The following is a 21,528-nucleotide window of genomic DNA, read 5'->3' as shown; positions in this document are numbered from 1 at the left end:
GACAGTTGCCTAAACCCTCATGGATTTACATGATGCCACTCTTTTTTATGTAAGTGCATGGTGAAGTACTCATGGACCTACTGAGAGTTGAGAGTGTAATTGCTCTTTGGAAAGGAGTTTGAACAAGGACATAGTGCAAAAGCAGCCAACAGAGACAGCTGCCTAAACCCTCATGGATTTACATGATGCCACTCTTTTTTTAGATAGATATAAGTGCATGTAAAAGTACTCTTGGACCTAATGGCAGCTGAGAGTGTAATTGATCTTTGGAAAGGAGTTTGAACAAGGACATGGTGCAAAAGCAGCAAACAGAGACAGCTGCCTAAACCCCCATGGATTTACATGATGCCACTCTTTATTGATATATGTGCATGGTGAAGTACTCGTGGACCTGGCCAGCAGAGTATTGCAGCATGCCACACCCATGTACAGCATTTTTCAGTCATGCACTCTATGTGAATGAGGAAATTGAGATTTTTTTGAAAAGTCTTGGGCAAGTATACAGGTCAACAACATGTCAAATCAACAAAAAATTCTAACAAAAACGCTAATCTAATTTTTTTTCATTTGTTCCATTTCTCATATAGTGCTCACTCATGTTCATTCCTTTCTTTCTTGAAAGGAAATTGAATGTGCATTGAAGTTTCCTTGGGAACAGTTGCCATGTCACATTCTTCATGGGTGCTAAGCTACTTAACCACAAAACACACTTTTGATACAGGGCATCGATCTGCATTCCCTTTTGACAGATCTCTGCCTCTCGCAGCAGAGTGTGAACACTTTCAATAGATGAGATTTGGAGGCTGACTGCTTTTGGAAAGTACTTTTTATTGGCTCCTCTGAACCTTTGGTGCAAAAGCCATTGAAGGTTGCATTGAGATTTGAGCTCAGTTCACTGGATTTAGACTCCAGACTGCTAACCATTACAGCTCAGAACTGACATTTGCACCTACGCGCTCCCCTGGGTGTGGAGAACGAAAAAGCTTTGTGGAAATTGGCACACTTTAGGACTTTTTATGGGAATTTCAGCAGCCAACCCCTGTTTTGGGCACCAATTGCTAAGAAGGTTCAATTCAGAAGTGAACTCGGAAATGTGGATTCAAAGACCAAAGTGCTTTCCATTACAATATGGAACCATCCTCTTTCCTTTTTAGCCCACTGGGAGTTGAGAGTGTAATTGCTCTTTGGAAAGGAGTTAGAACAAGAACATGGTGCAAAAGCAGCCAACAGAGACAGTTGCCTAACCCCTCATGGATTTACATGATTCCACTCTTTTTTATGTAAGTGCATGGTGAAGTACTCATGGACCTACTGAGTGTTGAGAGTGTAATTGTTCTTTGGAAAGGCGTATATACAAGGACATGGTGCAAAAGCAGCCAACTAAGAGAATTGCCGAAACCCGGGATTGAACCAGGGACCTTTAGATCTTCAGTCTAATGCTCTCCCAACTGAGCTACTTCGGCTTTTTCAGTGAGTACCCCATGGATTTACATGATGCTACTCTTTTTTTTTTTTAATATCTATAGAGTTTTATGTATAAGGGTGGTTTACATGTTTCCACTCATAAGTGCATGTTAAAGTACTCCTGGACCTACTGGGAGCTGAAAGTGTAATTGATCTTTGGAAAGGAGGTTGAACAAGGACATGTTTCAAAAGCAGCCAAGAGAGACAGCTGCCTAAACCCTCATGGATTTACATGATGCCACTCTTTTTTTTAGATATATATAAGTGCATGTCAAAGTACTCTTGGACCTACTGGGAGTTGAGAGTGTAATTGATCATTGGAAAGGAGCTTTAACAAGGACATGGTGCAAAAGCAGCCAACAGAGACAGTTGCCTAAACCCTCATGGATTTACATGATGCCACTCTTTTTTATGTAAGTGCATGGTGAAGTACTCATGGACCTACTGAGAGTTGAGAGTGTAATTGCTCTTTGGAAAGGAGTTTGAACAAGGACATAGTGCAAAAGCAGCCAACAGAGACAGCTGCCTAAACCCTCATGGATTTACATTATGCCACTCTTTTTTTTAGATAGATATAAGTGCATGTAAAAGTACTCTTGGACCTAATGGCAGCTGAGAGTGTAATTGATCTTTGGAAAGGAGTTTGAACAAGGACATGGTGCAAAAGCAGCAAACAGAGACAGCTGCCTAAACCCCCATGGATTTACATGATGCCACTCTTTATTGATATATGTGCATGGTGAAGTACTCGTGGACCTGGCCAGCAGAGTATTGCAGCATGCCACACCCATGTACAGCATTTTTCAGTCATGCACTCTATGTGAATGAGGAAATTGAGATTTTTTGGAAAAGTCTTGGGCAAGTATACAGGTCAACAACATGTCAAATCAACAAAAAATTCTAACAAAAACGCTAATCTAATTTTTTTTCATTTGTTCCATTTCTCATATAGTGCTCACTCATGTTCATTCCTTTCTTTCTTGAAAGGAAATTTAATGTGCATTGAAGTTTCCTTGGGAACAGTTGCCATGTCACATTCTTCATGGGTGCTAAGCTACTTAACCACAAAACACACTTTTGATACAGGGCATCGATCTGCATTCCCTTTTGACAGATCTCTGCCTCTCGCAGCAGAGTGTGAACACTTTCAATAGATGAGATTTGGAGGCTGACTGCTTTTGGAAAGTACTTTTTATTGGCTCCTCTGAACCTTTGGTGCAAAAGCCATTGAAGGTTGCATTGAGATTTGAGCTCAGTTCACTGGATTTAGACTCCAGACTGCTAACCATTACAGCTCAGAACTGACATTTGCACCTACGCGCTCCCCTGGGTGTGGAGAACGAAAAAGCTTTGTGGAAATTGGCACACTTTAGGACTTTTTATGGGAATTTCAGCAGCCAACCCCTGTTTTGGGCACCAATTGCTAAGAAGGTTCAATTCAGAAGTGAACTCGGAAATGTGGATTCAAAGACCAAAGTGCTTTCCATTACAATATGGAACCATCCTCTTTCCTTTTTAGCCCACTGGGAGTTGAGTGTAATTGCTCTTTGGAAAGGAGTTAGAACAAGAACATGGTGCAAAAGCAGCCAACAGAGACAGTTGCCTAACCCCTCATGGATTTACATGATTCCACTCTTTTTTATGTAAGTGCATGGTGAAGTACTCATGGACCTACTGAGTGTTGAGAGTGTAATTGTTCTTTGGAAAGGCGTATATACAAGGACATGGTGTAAAAGCAGCCAACTAAGAGAATTGCCGTAACCCGGGATTGAACCAGGGACCTTTAGATCTTCAGTCTAATGCTCTCCCAACTGAGCTACTTCGGCTTTTTCAGTGAGTACCCCATGGATTTACATGATGCTACTCTTTTTTTTTTTTTAATATCTATAGAGTTTTATGTATAAGGGTGGTTTACATGTTTCCACTCATAAGTGCATGTTAAAGTACTCCTGGACCTACTGGGAGCTGAAAGTGTAATTGATCTTTGGAAAGGAGGTTGAACAAGGACATGTTTCAAAAGCAGCCAAGAGAGACAGCTGCCTAAACCCTCATGGATTTACATGATGCCACTCTTTTTTTTAGATATATATAAGTGCATGTCAAAGTACTCTTGGACCTACTGGGAGTTGAGAGTGTAATTGATCATTGGAAAGGAGCTTTAACAAGGACATGGTGCAAAAGCAGCCAACAGAGACAGTTGCCTAAACCCTCATGGATTTACATGATGCCACTCTTTTTTATGTAAGTGCATGGTGAAGTACTCATGGACCTACTGAGAGTTGAGAGTGTAATTGCTCTTTGGAAAGGAGTTTGAACAAGGACATAGTGCAAAAGCAGCCAACAGAGACAGCTGCCTAAACCCTCATGGATTTACATTATGCCACTCTTTTTTTTAGATAGATATAAGTGCATGTAAAAGTACTCTTGGACCTAATGGCAGCTGAGAGTGTAATTGATCTTTGGAAAGGAGTTTGAACAAGGACATGGTGCAAAAGCAGCAAACAGAGACAGCTGCCTAAACCCCCATGGATTTACATGATGCCACTCTTTATTGATATATGTGCATGGTGAAGTACTCGTGGACCTGGCCAGCAGAGTATTGCAGCATGCCACACCCATGTACAGCATTTTTCAGTCATGCACTCTATGTGAATGAGGAAATTGAGATTTTTTGAAAAGTCTTGGGCAAGTATACAGGTCAACAACATGTCAAATCAACAAAAAATTCTAACAAAAACGCTAATCTAATTTTTTTTTTCATTTGTTCCATTTCTCATATAGTGCTCACTCATCTTCATTCCTTTCTTTCTTGAAAGGAAATTTAATGTGCATTGAAGTTTCCTTGGGAACAGTTGCCATGTCACATTCTTCATGGGTGCTAAGCTACTTAACCACAAAACACACTTTTGATACAGGGCATCGATCTGCATTCCCTTTTGACAGATCTCTGCCTCTCGCAGCAGTGTGTGAACACTTTCATTAGATGAGATTTGGAGGCTGACTGCTTTTGGAAAGTACTTTTTATTGGCTCCTCTGAACCTTTGGTGCAAAAGTCAATGAAAGTTGCATTGAGTTCAACTCACTAGATTTATTCTCCAGATTGCTATCCATTACAGCACAGAACTGATATTTGCTCCTGAGAGATCCCCTGGGTGTTGAGAACGAATATGCTTAGTGGAAATTGGCAAGACAAAAGCAGGTTTCAGTACTTTCAATAGCCAACTTTTGTTTTTGGGCACAAGAGGCTAATGAGGTTCCACTGAGATTTGAACTCAGATCACTGGATTCAAAGTCCAAAGTGCTAACCATTACACCATGGAACCAACCACAGACCCTTCTAAGCCTACTGGGAGTTGAGAGTGTAATTGCTCTTTGGAAAGCACTTTGAACAAGGACATGTTTCAAAAACAGCCAACAAAGACAGCTGCATAAACCCTCATGGATTTACATGATGCCACTCTTTTTTATGTAAGTGCATGGTGAAGTATTCATGGACCCGCTGAGAGTTGAGAGTGTAATTGCTCTTTGGAAAAGAGTTTGAACAAGGACATGGTGCAAAAGCAGCCAACTAAGAGAGTTACTGAAACCTGGGATTGAATCAGGAACCTCTAAACATTCAGTTGAGTGCACTCCCAACTGAGCTATTTCAGTCAGAACCTCATGGATTAACATGATGCCACACTTTTTTTTTTGCATGCATAGTTTTATATATAAGAGTGGTTTACATGATGCCACTCATAAGTGCATGTTAAAGTACTCTTGGACCTACTGGGAGCTGAGAGTGTAATTGCTCTTTGGAAAGGAGTTTGAACAAGGACATGTTTCAAAAGCAGCTAAGAGAGACAGCTGCCTAAACCCTCATGGATTTACATGATGCCACTCTTTTTTTAGATATATATAAGTGCATGTCAAAGTACTCTTGGACCTACTGGGAGTTGAGAGTGTAATTGATCTTTGGAAAGGAGCTTTAACAAGGACATGGTGCAAAAGCAGCCAACAGAGACAGTTGCCTAAACCCTCATGGATTTACATGATGCCACTCTTTTTTATGTAAGTGCATGGTGAAGTACACATGGACCTTCTGAGAGTTGAGAGTGTAATTGCTCTTTGGAAAGGAGTTTGAACAAGGACATAGTGCAAAAGCAGCCAACAGAGACAGCTGCCTAAACCCTCATGGATTTACATGATGCCACTCTTTTTTTAGATATATATAAGTGCATGTCAAAGTACTCTTGGACCTACTGGGAGTTGAGAGTGTAATTGATCATTGGAAAGGAGCTTTAACAAGGACATGGTGCAAAAGCAGCCAACAGAGACAGTTGCCTAAACCCTCATGGATTTACATGATGCCACTCTTTTTTATGTAAGTGCATGGTGAAGTACTCATGGACCTACTGAGAGTTGAGAGTGTAATTGCTCTTTGGAAAGGAGTTTGAACAAGGACATAGTGCAAAAGCAGCCAACAGAGACAGCTGCCTAAACCCTCATGGATTTACATTATGCCACTCTTTTTTTAGATAGATATAAGTGCATGTAAAAGTACTCTTGGACCTAATGGCAGCTGAGAGTGTAATTGATCTTTGGAAAGGAGTTTGAACAAGGACATGGTGCAAAAGCAGCAAACAGAGACAGCTGCCTAAACCCCCATGGATTTACATGATGCCACTCTTTATTGATATATGTGCATGGTGAAGTACTCGTGGACCTGGCCAGCAGAGTATTGCAGCATGCCACACCCATGTACAGCATTTTTCAGTCATGCACTCTATGTGAATGAGGAAATTGAGATTTTTTTGAAAAGTCTTGGGCAAGTATACAGGTCAACAACATGTCAAATCAACAAAAAATTCTAACAAAAACGCTAATCTAATTTTTTTTTCATTTGTTCCATTTCTCATATAGTGCTCACTCATCTTCATTCCTTTCTTTCTTGAAAGGAAATTTAATGTGCATTGAAGTTTCCTTGGGAACAGTTGCCATGTCACATTCTTCATGGGTGCTAAGCTACTTAACCACAAAACACACTTTTGATACAGGGCATCGATCTGCATTCCCTTTTGACAGATCTCTGCCTCTCGCAGCAGTGTGTGAACACTTTCATTAGATGAGATTTGGAGGCTGACTGCTTTTGGAAAGTACTTTTTATTGGCTCCTCTGAACCTTTGGTGCAAAAGTCAATGAAAGTTGCATTGAGTTCAACTCACTAGATTTATTCTCCAGATTGCTATCCATTACAGCACAGAACTGATATTTGCTCCTGAGAGATCCCCTGGGTGTTGAGAACGAATATGCTTAGTGGAAATTGGCAAGACAAAAGCAGGTTTTAGTACTTTCAATAGCCAACTTCTGTTTTTGGGCACAAGAGGCTAATGAGGTTCCACTGAGATTTGAACTCAGATCACTGGATTCAAAGTCCAAAGTGCTAACCATTACACCATGGAACCAACCACAGACCCTTCTAAGCCTACTGGGAGTTGAGAGTGTAATTGCTCTTTGGAAAGCACTTTGAACAAGGACATGTTTCAAAAACAGCCAACAAAGACAGCTGCATAAACCCTCATGGATTTACATGATGCCACTCTTTTTTATGTAAGTGCATGGTGAAGTATTCATGGACCCGCTGAGAGTTGAGAGTGTAATTGCTCTTTGGAAAAGAGTTTGAACAAGGACATGGTGCAAAAGCAGCCAACTAAGAGAGTTACTGAAACCTGGGATTGAATCAGGAACCTCTAAACATTCAGTTGAGTGCACTCCCAACTGAGCTATTTCAGTCAGAACCTCATGGATTAACATGATGCCACACTTTTTTTTTTGCATGCATAGTTTTATATATAAGAGTGGTTTACATGATGCCACTCATAAGTGCATGTTAAAGTACTCTTGGACCTACTGGGAGCTGAGAGTGTAATTGCTCTTTGGAAAGGAGTTTGAACAAGGACATGTTTCAAAAGCAGCTAAGAGAGACAGCTGCCTAAACCCTCATGGATTTACATGATGCCACTCTTTTTTTTAGATATATATAAGTGCATGTCAAAGTACTCTTGGACCTACTGGGAGTTGAGAGTGTAATTGATCTTTGGAAAGGAGCTTTAACAAGGACATGGTGCAAAAGCAGCCAACAGAGACAGTTGCCTAAACCCTCATGGATTTACATGATGCCACTCTTTTTTATGTAAGTGCATGGTGAAGTACACATGGACCTTCTGAGAGTTGAGAGTGTAATTGCTCTTTGGAAAGGAGTTTGAACAAGGACATAGTGCAAAAGCAGCCAACAGAGACAGCTGCCTAAACCCTCATGGATTTACATGATGCCACTCTTTTTTTTAGATATATATAAGTGCATGTCAAAGTACTCTTGGACCTACTGGGAGTTGAGAGTGTAATTGATCATTGGAAAGGAGCTTTAACAAGGACATGGTGCAAAAGCAGCCAACAGAGACAGTTGCCTAAACCCTCATGGATTTACATGATGCCACTCTTTTTTATGTAAGTGCATGGTGAAGTACTCATGGACCTACTGAGAGTTGAGAGTGTAATTGCTCTTTGGAAAGGAGTTTGAACAAGGACATAGTGCAAAAGCAGCCAACAGAGACAGCTGCCTAAACCCTCATGGATTTACATTATGCCACTCTTTTTTTAGATAGATATAAGTGCATGTAAAAGTACTCTTGGACCTAATGGCAGCTGAGAGTGTAATTGATCTTTGGAAAGGAGTTTGAACAAGGACATGGTGCAAAAGCAGCAAACAGAGACAGCTGCCTAAACCCCCATGGATTTACATGATGCCACTCTTTATTGATATATGTGCATGGTGAAGTACTCGTGGACCTGGCCAGCAGAGTATTGCAGCATGCCACACCCATGTACAGCATTTTTCAGTCATGCACTCTATGTGAATGAGGAAATTGAGATTTTTTTGAAAAGTCTTGGGCAAGTATACAGGTCAACAACATGTCAAATCAACAAAAAATTCTAACAAAAACGCTAATCTAATTTTTTTTTCATTTGTTCCATTTCTCATATAGTGCTCACTCATCTTCATTCCTTTCTTTCTTGAAAGGAAATTTAATGTGCATTGAAGTTTCCTTGGGAACAGTTGCCATGTCACATTCTTCATGGGTGCTAAGCTACTTAACCACAAAACACACTTTTGATACAGGGCATCGATCTGCATTCCCTTTTGACAGATCTCTGCCTCTCGCAGCAGTGTGTGAACACTTTCATTAGATGAGATTTGGAGGCTGACTGCTTTTGGAAAGTACTTTTTATTGGCTCCTCTGAACCTTTGGTGCAAAAGTCAATGAAAGTTGCATTGAGTTCAACTCACTAGATTTATTCTCCAGATTGCTATCCATTACAGCACAGAACTGATATTTGCTCCTGAGAGATCCCCTGGGTGTTGAGAACGAATATGCTTAGTGGAAATTGGCAAGACAAAAGCAGGTTTTAGTACTTTCAATAGCCAACTTCTGTTTTTGGGCACAAGAGGCTAATGAGGTTCCACTGAGATTTGAACTCAGATCACTGGATTCAAAGTCCAAAGTGCTAACCATTACACCATGGAACCAACCACAGACCCTTCTAAGCCTACTGGGAGTTGAGAGTGTAATTGCTCTTTGGAAAGCACTTTGAACAAGGACATGTTTCAAAAACAGCCAACAAAGACAGCTGCATAAACCCTCATGGATTTACATGATGCCACTCTTTTTTATGTAAGTGCATGGTGAAGTATTCATGGACCCGCTGAGAGTTGAGAGTGTAATTGCTCTTTGGAAAAGAGTTTGAACAAGGACATGGTGCAAAAGCAGCCAACTAAGAGAGTTACTGAAACCTGGGATTGAATCAGGAACCTCTAAACATTCAGTTGAGTGCACTCCCAACTGAGCTATTTCAGTCAGAACCTCATGGATTAACATGATGCCACACTTTTTTTTTGCATGCATAGTTTTATATATAAGAGTGGTTTACATGATGCCACTCATAAGTGCATGTTAAAGTACTCTTGGACCTACTGGGAGCTGAGAGTGTAATTGCTCTTTGGAAAGGAGTTTGAACAAGGACATGTTTCAAAAGCAGCTAAGAGAGACAGCTGCCTAAACCCTCATGGATTTACATGATGCCACTCTTTTTTTAGATATATATAAGTGCATGTCAAAGTACTCTTGGACCTACTGGGAGTTGAGAGTGTAATTGATCTTTGGAAAGGAGCTTTAACAAGGACATGGTGCAAAAGCAGCCAACAGAGACAGTTGCCTAAACCCTCATGGATTTACATGATGCCACTCTTTTTTATGTAAGTGCATGGTGAAGTACACATGGACCTTCTGAGAGTTGAGAGTGTAATTGCTCTTTGGAAAGGAGTTTGAACAAGGACATAGTGCAAAAGCAGCCAACAGAGACAGCTGCCTAAACCCTCATGGATTTACATGATGCCACTCTTTTTTTAGATATATATAAGTGCATGTCAAAGTACTCTTGGACCTACTGGGAGTTGAGAGTGTAATTGATCATTGGAAAGGAGCTTTAACAAGGACATGGTGCAAAAGCAGCCAACAGAGACAGTTGCCTAAACCCTCATGGATTTACATGATGCCACTCTTTTTTATGTAAGTGCATGGTGAAGTACTCATGGACCTACTGAGAGTTGAGAGTGTAATTGCTCTTTGGAAAGGAGTTTGAACAAGGACATAGTGCAAAAGCAGCCAACAGAGACAGCTGCCTAAACCCTCATGGATTTACATTATGCCACTCTTTTTTTTAGATAGATATAAGTGCATGTAAAAGTACTCTTGGACCTAATGGCAGCTGAGAGTGTAATTGATCTTTGGAAAGGAGTTTGAACAAGGACATGGTGCAAAAGCAGCAAACAGAGACAGCTGCCTAAACCCCCATGGATTTACATGATGCCACTCTTTATTGATATATGTGCATGGTGAAGTACTCGTGGACCTGGCCAGCAGAGTATTGCAGCATGCCACACCCATGTACAGCATTTTTCAGTCATGCACTCTATGTGAATGAGGAAATTGAGATTTTTTTGAAAAGTCTTGGGCAAGTATACAGGTCAACAACATGTCAAATCAACAAAAAATTCTAACAAAAACGCTAATCTAATTTTTTTTCATTTGTTCCATTTCTCATATAGTGCTCACTCATGTTCATTCCTTTCTTTCTTGAAAGGAAATTTAATGTGCATTGAAGTTTCCTTGGGAACAGTTGCCATGTCACATTCTTCATGGGTGCTAAGCTACTTAACCACAAAACACACTTTTGATACAGGGCATCGATCTGCATTCCCTTTTGACAGATCTCTGCCTCTCGCAGCAGTGTGTGAACACTTTCATTAGATGAGATTTGGAGGCTGACTGCTTTTGGAAAGTACTTTTTATTGGCTCCTCTGAACCTTTGGTGCAAAAGCCATTGAAGGTTGCATTGAGATTTGAGCTCAGTTCACTGGATTTAGACTCCAGACTGCTAACCATTACAGCTCAGAACTGACATTTGCACCTACGCGCTCCCCTGGGTGTGGAGAACGAAAAAGCTTTGTGGAAATTGGCACACTTTAGGACTTTTTATGGGAATTTCAGCAGCCAACCCCTGTTTTGGGCACCAATTGCTAAGAAGGTTCAATTCAGAAGTGAACTCGGAAATGTGGATTCAAAGACCAAAGTGCTTTCCATTACAATATGGAACCATCCTCTTTCCTTTTTAGCCCACTGGGAGTTGAGAGTGTAATTGCTCTTTGGAAAGGAGTTAGAACAAGAACATGGTGCAAAAGCAGCCAACAGAGACAGTTGCCTAACCCCTCATGGATTTACATGATTCCACTCTTTTTTATGTAAGTGCATGGTGAAGTACTCATGGACCTACTGAGTGTTGAGAGTGTAATTGTTCTTTGGAAAGGCGTATGTACAAGGACATGGTGCAAAAGCAGCCAACTAAGAGAATTGCCGAAACACGGGATTGAACCAGGGACCTTTAGATCTTCAGTCTAACTCTCTCCCAACTGAGCTATTTTGGCTTTTTCAGTGAGTACCCCATGGATTTACATGATGCTACTCTTTTTTTTTTATATATCTATAGAGTTTTATGTATAAGGGTGGTTTACATGATTCCACTCATAAGTGCATGTTAAAGTACTCCTGGACCTACTGGGAGCTGAGAGTGTAATTGATCTTTGGAAAGGAGGTTGAACAAGGACATGTTTCAAAAGCAGCCAAGAGAGACAGCTGCCTAAACCCTCATGGATTTACATGATGCCACTCTTTTTTTAGATATATATAAGTGCATGTCAAAGTACTCTTGGACCTACTGGGAGTTGAGAGTGTAATTGATCATTGGAAAGGAGCTTTAACAAGGACATGGTGCAAAAGCAGCCAACAGAGACAGTTGCCTAAACCCTCATGGATTTACATGATGCCACTCTTTTTTATGTAAGTGCATGGTGAAGTACTCATGGACCTACTGAGAGTTGAGAGTGTAATTGCTCTTTGGAAAGGAGTTTGAACAAGGACATAGTGCAAAAGCAGCCAACAGAGACAGCTGCCTAAACCCTCATGGATTTACATGATGCCACTCTTTTTTTTAGATAGATATAAGTGCATGTAAAAGTACTCTTGGACCTAATGGCAGCTGAGAGTGTAATTGATCTTTGGAAAGGAGTTTGAACAAGGACATGGTGCAAAAGCAGCAAACAGAGACAGCTGCCTAAACCCCCATGGATTTACATGATGCCACTCTTTATTGATATATGTGCATGGTGAAGTACTCGTGGACCTGGCCAGCAGAGTATTGCAGCATGCCACACCCATGTACAGCATTTTTCAGTCATGCACTCTATGTGAATGAGGAAATTGAGATTTTTTTGAAAAGTCTTGGGCAAGTATACAGGTCAACAACATGTCAAATCAACAAAAAATTCTAACAAAAACGCTAATCTAATTTTTTTTTCATTTGTTCCATTTCTCATATAGTGCTCACTCATCTTCATTCCTTTCTTTCTTGAAAGGAAATTTAATGTGCATTGAAGTTTCCTTGGGAACAGTTGCCATGTCACATTCTTCATGGGTGCTAAGATACTTAACCACAAAACACACTTTTGATACAGGGCATCGATCTGCATTCCCTTTTGACAGATCTCTGCCTCTCGCAGCAGTGTGTGAACACTTTCATTAGATGAGATTTGGAGGCTGACTGCTTTTGGAAAGTACTTTTTATTGGCTCCTCTGAACCTTTGGTGCAAAAGTCAATGAAAGTTGCATTGAGTTCAACTCACTAGATTTATTCTCCAGATTGCTATCCATTACAGCACAGAACTGATATTTGCTCCTGAGAGATCCCCTGGGTGTTGAGAACGAATATGCTTAGTGGAAATTGGCAAGACAAAAGCAGGTTTTAGTACTTTCAATAGCCAACTTTTGTTTTTGGGCACAAGAGGCTAATGAGGTTCCACTGAGATTTGAACTCAGATCACTGGATTCAAAGTCCAAAGTGCTAACCATTACACCATGGAACCAACCACAGACCCTTCTAAGCCTACTGGGAGTTGAGAGTGTAATTGCTCTTTGGAAAGCACTTTGAACAAGGACATGTTTCAAAAACAGCCAACAAAGACAGCTGCATAAACCCTCATGGATTTACATGATGCCACTCTTTTTTATGTAAGTGCATGGTGAAGTATTCATGGACCCGCTGAGAGTTGAGAGTGTAATTGCTCTTTGGAAAAGAGTTTGAACAAGGACATGGTGCAAAAGCAGCCAACTAAGAGAGTTACTGAAACCTGGGATTGAATCAGGAACCTCTAAACATTCAGTTGAGTGCACTCCCAACTGAGCTATTTCAGTCAGAACCTCATGGATTAACATGATGCCACACTTTTTTTTTGCATGCATAGTTTTATATACAAGAGTGGTTTACATGATGCCACTCATAAGTGCATGTTAAAGTACTCTTGGACCTACTGGGAGCTGAGAGTGTAATTGCTCTTTGGAAAGGAGTTTGAACAAGGACATGTTTCAAAAGCAGCTAAGAGAGACAGCTGCCTAAACCCTCATGGATTTACATGATGCCACTCTTTTTTTTAGATATATATAAGTGCATGTCAAAGTACTCTTGGACCTACTGGGAGTTGAGAGTGTAATTGATCTTTGGAAAGGAGCTTTAACAAGGACATGGTGCAAAAGCAGCCAACAGAGACAGTTGCCTAAACCCTCATGGATTTACATGATGCCACTCTTTTTTATGTAAGTGCATGGTGAAGTACACATGGACCTTCTGAGAGTTGAGAGTGTAATTGCTCTTTGGAAAGGAGTTTGAACAAGGACATAGTGCAAAAGCAGCCAACAGAGACAGCTGCCTAAACCCTCATGGATTTACATGATGCCACTCTTTTTTTTAGATATATATAAGTGCATGTAAAAGTACTCTTGGACCTAATGGCAGCTGAGAGTGTAATTGATCTTTGGAAAGGAGTTTGAACAAGGACATGGTGCAAAAGCAGCAAACAGAGACAGCTGCCTAAACCCCCATGGATTTACATGATGCCACTCTTTATTGATATATGTGCATGGTGAAGTACTCGTGGACCTGGCCAGCAGAGTATTGCAGCATGCCACACCCATGTACAGCATTTTTCAGTCATGCACTCTATGTGAATGAGGAAACTGAGATTTTTTTGAAAAGTCTTGGGCAAGTATACAGGTCAACAACATGTCAAATCAACAAAAAATTCTAACAAAAACGCTAATCTAATTTTTTTTCATTTGTTCCATTTCTCATATAGTGCTCACTCATGTTCATTCCTTTCTTTCTTGAAAGGAAATTGAATGTGCATTGAAGTTTCCTTGGGAACAGTTGCCATGTCACATTCTTCATGGGTGCTAAGCTACTTAACCACAAAACACACTTTTGATACAGGGCATCGATCTGCATTCCCTTTTGACAGATCTCTGCCTCTCGCAGCAGAGTGTGAACACTTTCAATAGATGAGATTTGGAGGCTGACTGCTTTTGGAAAGTACTTTTTATTGGCTCCTCTGAACCTTTGGTGCAAAAGCCATTGAAGGTTGCATTGAGATTTGAGCTCAGTTCACTGGATTTAGACTCCAGACTGCTAACCATTACAGCTCAGAACTGACATTTGCACCTACGCGCTCCCCTGGGTGTGGAGAACGAAAAAGCTTTGTGGAAATTGGCACACTTTAGGACTTTTTATGGGAATTTCAGCAGCCAACCCCTGTTTTGGGCACCAATTGCTAAGAAGGTTCAATTCAGAAGTGAACTCGGAAATGTGGATTCAAAGACCAAAGTGCTTTCCATTACAATATGGAACCATCCTCTTTCCTTTTTAGCCCACTGGGAGTTGAGAGTGTAATTGCTCTTTGGAAAGGAGTTAGAACAAGAACATGGTGCAAAAGCAGCCAACAGAGACAGTTGCCTAACCCCTCATGGATTTACATGATTCCACTCTTTTTTATGTAAGTGCATGGTGAAGTACTCATGGACCTACTGAGTGTTGAGAGTGTAATTGTTCTTTGGAAAGGCGTATATACAAGGACATGGTGCAAAAGCAGCCAACTAAGAGAATTGCCAAAACCCGGTATTGAACCAGGGACCTTTAGATCTTCAGTCTAACGCTCTCCCAACTGAGCTATTTCGGCTTTTTCAGTGAGTACCCCATGGATTTACATGATGCTACTCTTTTTTTTTTTTATATCTATAGAGTTTTATGTATAAGAGTGGTTTACATGATTCCACTCATAAGTGCATGTTAAAGTACTCCTGGACCTACTGGGAGCTGAGAGTGTAATTGATCTTTGGAAAGGAGGTTGAACAAGGACATGTTTCAAAAGCAGCCAAGAGAGACAGCTGCCTAAACCCTCATGGATTTACATGATGCCACTCTTTTTTTAGATATATATAAGTGCATGTCAAAGTACTCTTGGACCTACTGGGAGTTGAGAGTGTAATTGATCATTGGAAAGGAGCTTTAACAAGGACATGGTGCAAAAGCAGCCAACAGAGACAGTTGCCTAAACCCTCATGGATTTACATGATGCCACTCTTTTTTATGTAAGTGCATGGTGAAGTACTCATGGACCTACTGAGAGTTGAGAGTGTAATTGCTCTTTGGAAAGGAGTTTGAACAAGGACATAGTGCAAAAGCAGCCAACAGAGACAGCTGCCTAAACCCTCATGGATTTACATTATGCCACTCTTTTTTTTAGATAGATATAAGTGCATGTAAAAGTACTCTTGGACCTAATGGCAGCTGAGAGTGTAATTGATCTTTGGAAAGGAGTTTGAACAAGGACATGGTGCAAAAGCAGCAAACAGAGACAGCTGCCTAAACCCCCATGGATTTACATGATGCCACTCTTTATTGATATATGTGCATGGTGAAGTACTCGTGGACCTGGCCAGCAGAGTATTGCAGCATGCCACACCCATGTACAGCATTTTTCAGTCATGCACTCTATGTGAATGAGGAAATTGAGATTTTTTTGAAAAGTCTTGGGCAAGTATACAGGTCAACAACATGTCAAATCAACAAAAAATTCTAACAAAAACGCTAATCTAATTTTTTTTCATTTGTTCCATTTCTCATATAGTGCTCACTCATGTTCATTCCTTTCTTTCTTGAAAGGAAATTTAATGTGCATTGAAGTTTCCTTGGGAACAGTTGCCATGCCACATTCTTCATGGGTGCTAAGCTACTTAACCACAAAACACACTTTTGATACAGGGCATCGATCTGCATTCCCTTTTGACAGATCTCTGCCTCTCGCAGCAGAGTGTGAACACTTTCAATAGATGAGATTTGGAGGCTGACTGCTTTTGGAAAGTACTTTTTATTGGCTCCTCTGAACCTTTGGTGCAAAAGCCATTGAAGGTTGCATTGAGATTTGAGCTCAGTTCACTGGATTTAGACTCCAGACTGCTAACCATTACAGCTCAGAACTGACATTTGCACCTACGCGCTCCCCTGGGTGTGGAGAACGAAAAAGCTTTGTGGAAATTGGCACACTTTAGGACTTTTTATGGGAATTTCAGCAGCCAACCCCTGTTTTGGGCACCAATTGCTAAGAAGGTTCAATTCAGAAGTGAACTCGGAAATGTGGATTCAAAGACCAAAGTGCTTTCCATTACAATATGGAACCATCCTCTTTCCTTTTTAGCCCACTGGGAGTTGAGAGTGTAATTGCTCTTTGGAAAGGAGTTAGAACAAGAACATGGTGCAAAAGCAGCCAACAGAGACAGTTGCCTAACCCCTCATGGATTTACATGATTCCACTCTTTTTTATGTAAGTGCATGGTGAAGTACTCATGGACCTACTGAGTGTTGAGAGTGTAATTGTTCTTTGGAAAGGCGTATATACAAGGACATGGTGCAAAAGCAGCCAACTAAGAGAATTGCCGAAACCCGGGATTGAACCAGGGACCTTTAGATCTTCAGTCTAACGCTCTCCCAACTGAGCTATTTAGGCTTTTTCAGTGAGTACCCCATGGATTTACATGATGCTACTCTTTTTTTTTTTTATATCTATAGAGTTTTATGTATAAGGGTGGTTTACATGATTCCACTCATAAGTGCATGTTAAAGTACTCCTGGACCTACTGGGAGCTGAGAGTGTAATTGATCTTTGGAAAGGAGGTTGAACAAGGACATGTTTCAAAAGCAGCCAAGAGAGACAGCTGCCTAAACCCTCATGGATTTACATGATGCCACTCTTTTTTTTAGATATATATAAGTGCATGTCAAATACTCTTGGACCTACTGGGAGTTGAGAGTGTAATTGATCATTGGAAAGGAGCTTTAACAAGGACATGGTGCAAAAGCAGCCAACAGAGACAGTTGCCTAAACCCTCATGGATTTACATGATGCCACTCTTTTTTATGTAAGTGCATGGTGAAGTACTCATGGACCTACTGAGAGTTGAGAGTGTAATTGCTCTTTGGAAAGGAGTTTGAACAAGGACATAGTGCAAAAGCAGCCAACAGAGACAGCTGCCTAAACCCTCATGGATTTACATTATGCCACTCTTTTTTTTAGATAGATATAAGTGCATGTAAAAGTACTCTTGGACCTAATGGCAGCTGAGAGTGTAATTGATCTTTGGAAAGGAGTTTGAACAAGGACATGGTGCAAAAGCAGCAAACAGAGACAGCTGCCTAAACCCCCATGGATTTACATGATGCCACTCTTTATTGATATATGTGCATGGTGAAGTACTCGTGGACCTGGCCAGCAGAGTATTGCAGCATGCCACACCCATGTACAGCATTTTTCAGTCATGCACTCTATGTGAATGAGGAAATTGAGATTTTTTTGAAAAGTCTTGGGCAAGTATACAGGTCAACAACATGTCAAATCAACAAAAAATTCTAACAAAAACGCTAATCTAATTTTTTTTTTCATTTGTTCCATTTCTCATATAGTGCTCACTCATCTTCATTCCTTTCTTTCTTGAAAGGAAATTTAATGTGCATTGAAGTTTCCTTGGGAACAGTTGCCATGTCACATTCTTCATGGGTGCTAAGCTACTTAACCACAAAACACACTTTTGATACAGGGCATCGATCTGCATTCCCTTTTGACAGATCTCTGCCTCTCGCAGCAGTGTGTGAACACTTTCATTAGATGAGATTTGGAGGCTGACTGCTTTTGGAAAGTACTTTTTATTGGCTCCTCTGAACCTTTGGTGCAAAAGTCAATGAAAGTTGCATTGAGTTCAACTCACTAGATTTATTCTCCAGATTGCTATCCATTACAGCACAGAACTGATATTTGCTCCTGAGAGATCCCCTGGGTGTTGAGAACGAATATGCTTAGTGGAAATTGGCAAGACAAAAGCAGGTTTTAGTACTTTCAATAGCCAACTTCTGTTTTTGGGCACAAGAGGCTAATGAGGTTCCACTGAGATTTGAACTCAGATCACTGGATTCAAAGTCCAAAGTGCTAACCATTACACCATGGAACCAACCACAGACCCTTCTAAGCCTACTGGGAGTTGAGAGTGTAATTGCTCTTTGGAAAGCACTTTGAACAAGGACATGTTTCAAAAACAGCCAACAAAGACAGCTGCATAAACCCTCATGGATTTACATGATGCCACTCTTTTTTATGTAAGTGCATGGTGAAGTATTCATGGACCCGCTGAGAGTTGAGAGTGTAATTGCTCTTTGGAAAAGAGTTTGAACAAGGACATGGTGCAAAAGCAGCCAACTAAGAGAGTTACTGAAACCTGGGATTGAATCAGGAACCTCTAAACATTCAGTTGAGTGCACTCCCAACTGAGCTATTTCAGTCAGAACCTCATGGATTAACATGATGCCACACTTTTTTTTTTGCATGCATAGTTTTATATATAAGAGTGGTTTACATGATGCCACTCATAAGTGCATGTTAAAGTACTCTTGGACCTACTGGGAGCTGAGAGTGTAATTGCTCTTTGGAAAGGAGTTTGAACAAGGACATGTTTCAAAAGCAGCTAAGAGAGACAGCTGCCTAAACCCTCATGGATTTACATGATGCCACTCTTTTTTTTAGATATATATAAGTGCATGTCAAAGTACTCTTGGACCTACTGGGAGTTGAGAGTGTAATTGCTCTTTGGAAAGGAGTTTGAACAAGGACATGGTGCAAAAGCAGCCAACAGAGACAGTTGCCTAACCCCTCATGGATTTACATGATGCCACTCTTTTTTATGTAAGTGCATGGTGAAGTACTCATGGACCTACTGAGAGTTGAGAGTGTAATTGCTCTTTGGAAAGGAGTTTGAACAAGGACATAGTGCAAAAGCAGCCAACAGAGACAGCTGCCTAAACCCTCATGGATTTACATTATGCCACTCTTTTTTATATAAGTGCATGGTGAAGTACTCATGGACCTACTGAGGGTTGAGAGTGTAATTGCTCTTTGGAAAGGAGGTTGAACAAGGACATGTTTCAAAAGCAGCCAAGAGAGACTGCTGCCTAAACCCTCATGGATTTACATGATGCCACTCTTTTTTTAGATATATATCAGTGCATGTCAAAGTACTCTTGGACCTACTGGGAGTTGAGAGTGTAATTGATCATTGGAAAGGAGCTTTAACAAGGACATGGTGCAAAAGCAGCCAACAGAGACAGTTGCCTAAACCCTCATGGATTTACATGATGCCACTCTTTTTTATGTAAGTGCATGGTGAAGTACTCATGGACCTACTGAGAGTTGAGAGTGTAATTGCTCTTTGGAAAGGAGTTTGAACAAGGACATAGTGCAAAAGCAGCCAACAGAGACAGCTGCCTAAACCCTCATGGATTTACATTATGCCACTCTTTTTTTTAGATAGATATAAGTGCATGTAAAAGTACTCTTGGACCTAATGGCAGCTGAGAGTGTAATTGATCTTTGGAAAGGAGTTTGAACAAGGACATGGTGCAAAAGCAGCAAACAGAGACAGCTGCCTAAACCCCCATGGATTTACATGATGCCACTCTTTATTGATATATGTGCATGGTGAAGTACTCGTGGACCTGGCCAGCAGAGTATTGCAGCATGCCACACCCATGTACAGCATTTTTCAGTCATGCACTCTATGTGAATGAGGAAATTGAGATTTTTTTGAAAAGTCTTGGGCAAGTATACAGGTCAACAACATGTCAAATCAACAAAAAATTCTAACAAAAACGCTAATCTAATTTTTTTTTCATTTGTTCCATTTCTCATATAGTGCTCACTCATGTTCATTCCTTTCTTTCTTGAAAGGAAATTTAATGTGCATTGAAGTTTCCTTGGGAACAGTTGCCATGTCACATTCTTCATGGGTGCTAAGCTACTTAACCACAAAACACACTTTTGATACAGGGCATCGATCTGCATTCCCTTTTGACAGATCTCTGCCTCTCGCAGCAGAGTGTGAACACTTTCAATAGATGAGATTTGGAGGCTGACTGCTTTTGGAAAGTACTTTTTATTGGCTCCTCTGAACCTTTGGTGCAAAAGCCATTGAAGGTTGCATTGAGATTTGAGCTCAGTTCACTGGATTTAGACTCCAGACTGCTAACCATTACAGCTCAGAACTGACATTTGCACCTACGCGCTCCCCTGGGTGTGGAGAACGAAAAAGCTTTGTGGAAATTGGCACACTTTAGGACTTTTTATGGGAATTTCAGCAGCCAACCCCTGTTTTGGGCACCAATTGCTAAGAAGGTTCAATTCAGAAGTGAACTCGGAAATGTGGATTCAAAGACCAAAGTGCTTTCCATTACAATATGGAACCATCCTCTTTCCTTTTTAGCCCACTGGGAGTTGAGAGTGTAATTGCTCTTTGGAAAGGAGTTAGAACAAGAACATGGTGCAAAAGCAGCCAACAGAGACAGTTGCCTAACCCCTCATGGATTTACATGATTCCACTCTTTTTTATGTAAGTGCATGGTGAAGTACTCATGGACCTACTGAGAGTTGAGAGTTTAATTGCTCTTTGGAAAGGAGTTTGAACAAGGACATAGTGCAAAAGCAGCCAACAGAGACAGCTGCCTAAACCCTCATGGATTTACATTATGCCACTCTTTTTTTTAGATATATATAAGTGCATGTCAAAGTACTCTTGGACCTACTGGGAGTTGAGAGTGTAATTGATCATTGGAAAGGAGCTTTAACAAGGACATGGTGCAAAAGCAGCCAACAGAGACAGTTGCCTAACCCCTCATGGATTTACATGATTCCACTCTTTTTTATGTAAGTGCATGGTGAAGTACTCATGGACCTACTGAGAGTTGAGAGTTTAATTGCTCTTTGGAAAGGAGTTTGAACAAGGACATAGTGCAAAAGCAGCCAACAGAGACAGCTGCCTAAACCCTCATGGATTTACATTATGCCACTCTTTTTTTTAGATAGATATAAGTGCATGTAAAAGTACTCTTGGACCTAATGGCAGCTGAGAGTGTAATTGATCTTTGGAAAGGAGTTTGAACAAGGACATGGTGCAAAAGCAGCCAACTAAGAGAATTGCCGAAACCCGGGATTGAACCAGGGACCTTTAGATCTTCAGTCTAACGCTCTCCCAACTGAGCTATTTCAGC

The 21,528-nt window shown here is 40.7% G+C and overlaps 11 non-coding genes across 11 annotated transcripts; all 11 read right to left on the bottom strand.

Moving 5' to 3' along the window:
* Positions 1-1,390: 1,390 nt before the first annotated feature.
* On the bottom strand, positions 1,391-1,463 carry trnaf-gaa (transfer RNA phenylalanine (anticodon GAA)). Its single transcript has one exon. It is a non-coding gene; the product is annotated as a tRNA-Phe (tRNA).
* Positions 1,464-3,217: 1,754 nt separating this feature from the next.
* Positions 3,218-3,290, bottom strand: trnaf-gaa (transfer RNA phenylalanine (anticodon GAA)). Its single transcript has one exon. It is a non-coding gene; the product is annotated as a tRNA-Phe (tRNA).
* Positions 3,291-4,715: 1,425 nt separating this feature from the next.
* Positions 4,716-4,787, bottom strand: trnaq-uug (transfer RNA glutamine (anticodon UUG)). Its single transcript has one exon. It is a non-coding gene; the product is annotated as a tRNA-Gln (tRNA).
* Positions 4,788-6,836: 2,049 nt separating this feature from the next.
* On the bottom strand, positions 6,837-6,908 carry trnaq-uug (transfer RNA glutamine (anticodon UUG)). The gene has a single exon. It is a non-coding gene; the product is annotated as a tRNA-Gln (tRNA).
* Positions 6,909-8,959: 2,051 nt separating this feature from the next.
* On the bottom strand, positions 8,960-9,031 carry trnaq-uug (transfer RNA glutamine (anticodon UUG)). The gene has a single exon. It is a non-coding gene; the product is annotated as a tRNA-Gln (tRNA).
* Positions 9,032-11,412: 2,381 nt separating this feature from the next.
* On the bottom strand, positions 11,413-11,485 carry trnaf-gaa (transfer RNA phenylalanine (anticodon GAA)). Its single transcript has one exon. It is a non-coding gene; the product is annotated as a tRNA-Phe (tRNA).
* A 1,422-nt stretch (positions 11,486-12,907) lies between these two features.
* trnaq-uug (transfer RNA glutamine (anticodon UUG)) lies at positions 12,908-12,979 on the bottom strand. Its single transcript has one exon. It is a non-coding gene; the product is annotated as a tRNA-Gln (tRNA).
* A 2,069-nt stretch (positions 12,980-15,048) lies between these two features.
* On the bottom strand, positions 15,049-15,121 carry trnaf-gaa (transfer RNA phenylalanine (anticodon GAA)). Its single transcript has one exon. It is a non-coding gene; the product is annotated as a tRNA-Phe (tRNA).
* Positions 15,122-16,875: 1,754 nt separating this feature from the next.
* On the bottom strand, positions 16,876-16,948 carry trnaf-gaa (transfer RNA phenylalanine (anticodon GAA)). Its single transcript has one exon. It is a non-coding gene; the product is annotated as a tRNA-Phe (tRNA).
* Positions 16,949-18,371: 1,423 nt separating this feature from the next.
* On the bottom strand, positions 18,372-18,443 carry trnaq-uug (transfer RNA glutamine (anticodon UUG)). The gene has a single exon. It is a non-coding gene; the product is annotated as a tRNA-Gln (tRNA).
* A 3,012-nt stretch (positions 18,444-21,455) lies between these two features.
* On the bottom strand, positions 21,456-21,528 carry trnaf-gaa (transfer RNA phenylalanine (anticodon GAA)). Its single transcript has one exon. It is a non-coding gene; the product is annotated as a tRNA-Phe (tRNA).

This window comes from Myxocyprinus asiaticus, chromosome 19 (assembly GCF_019703515.2).
Source record: "Myxocyprinus asiaticus isolate MX2 ecotype Aquarium Trade chromosome 19, UBuf_Myxa_2, whole genome shotgun sequence".
Lineage (NCBI taxonomy): Eukaryota > Metazoa > Chordata > Actinopteri > Cypriniformes > Catostomidae > Myxocyprinus > Myxocyprinus asiaticus.
Note: the sequence above shows the minus strand (reverse complement) of the source record. Positions and strands in the feature narration are given on the sequence as shown.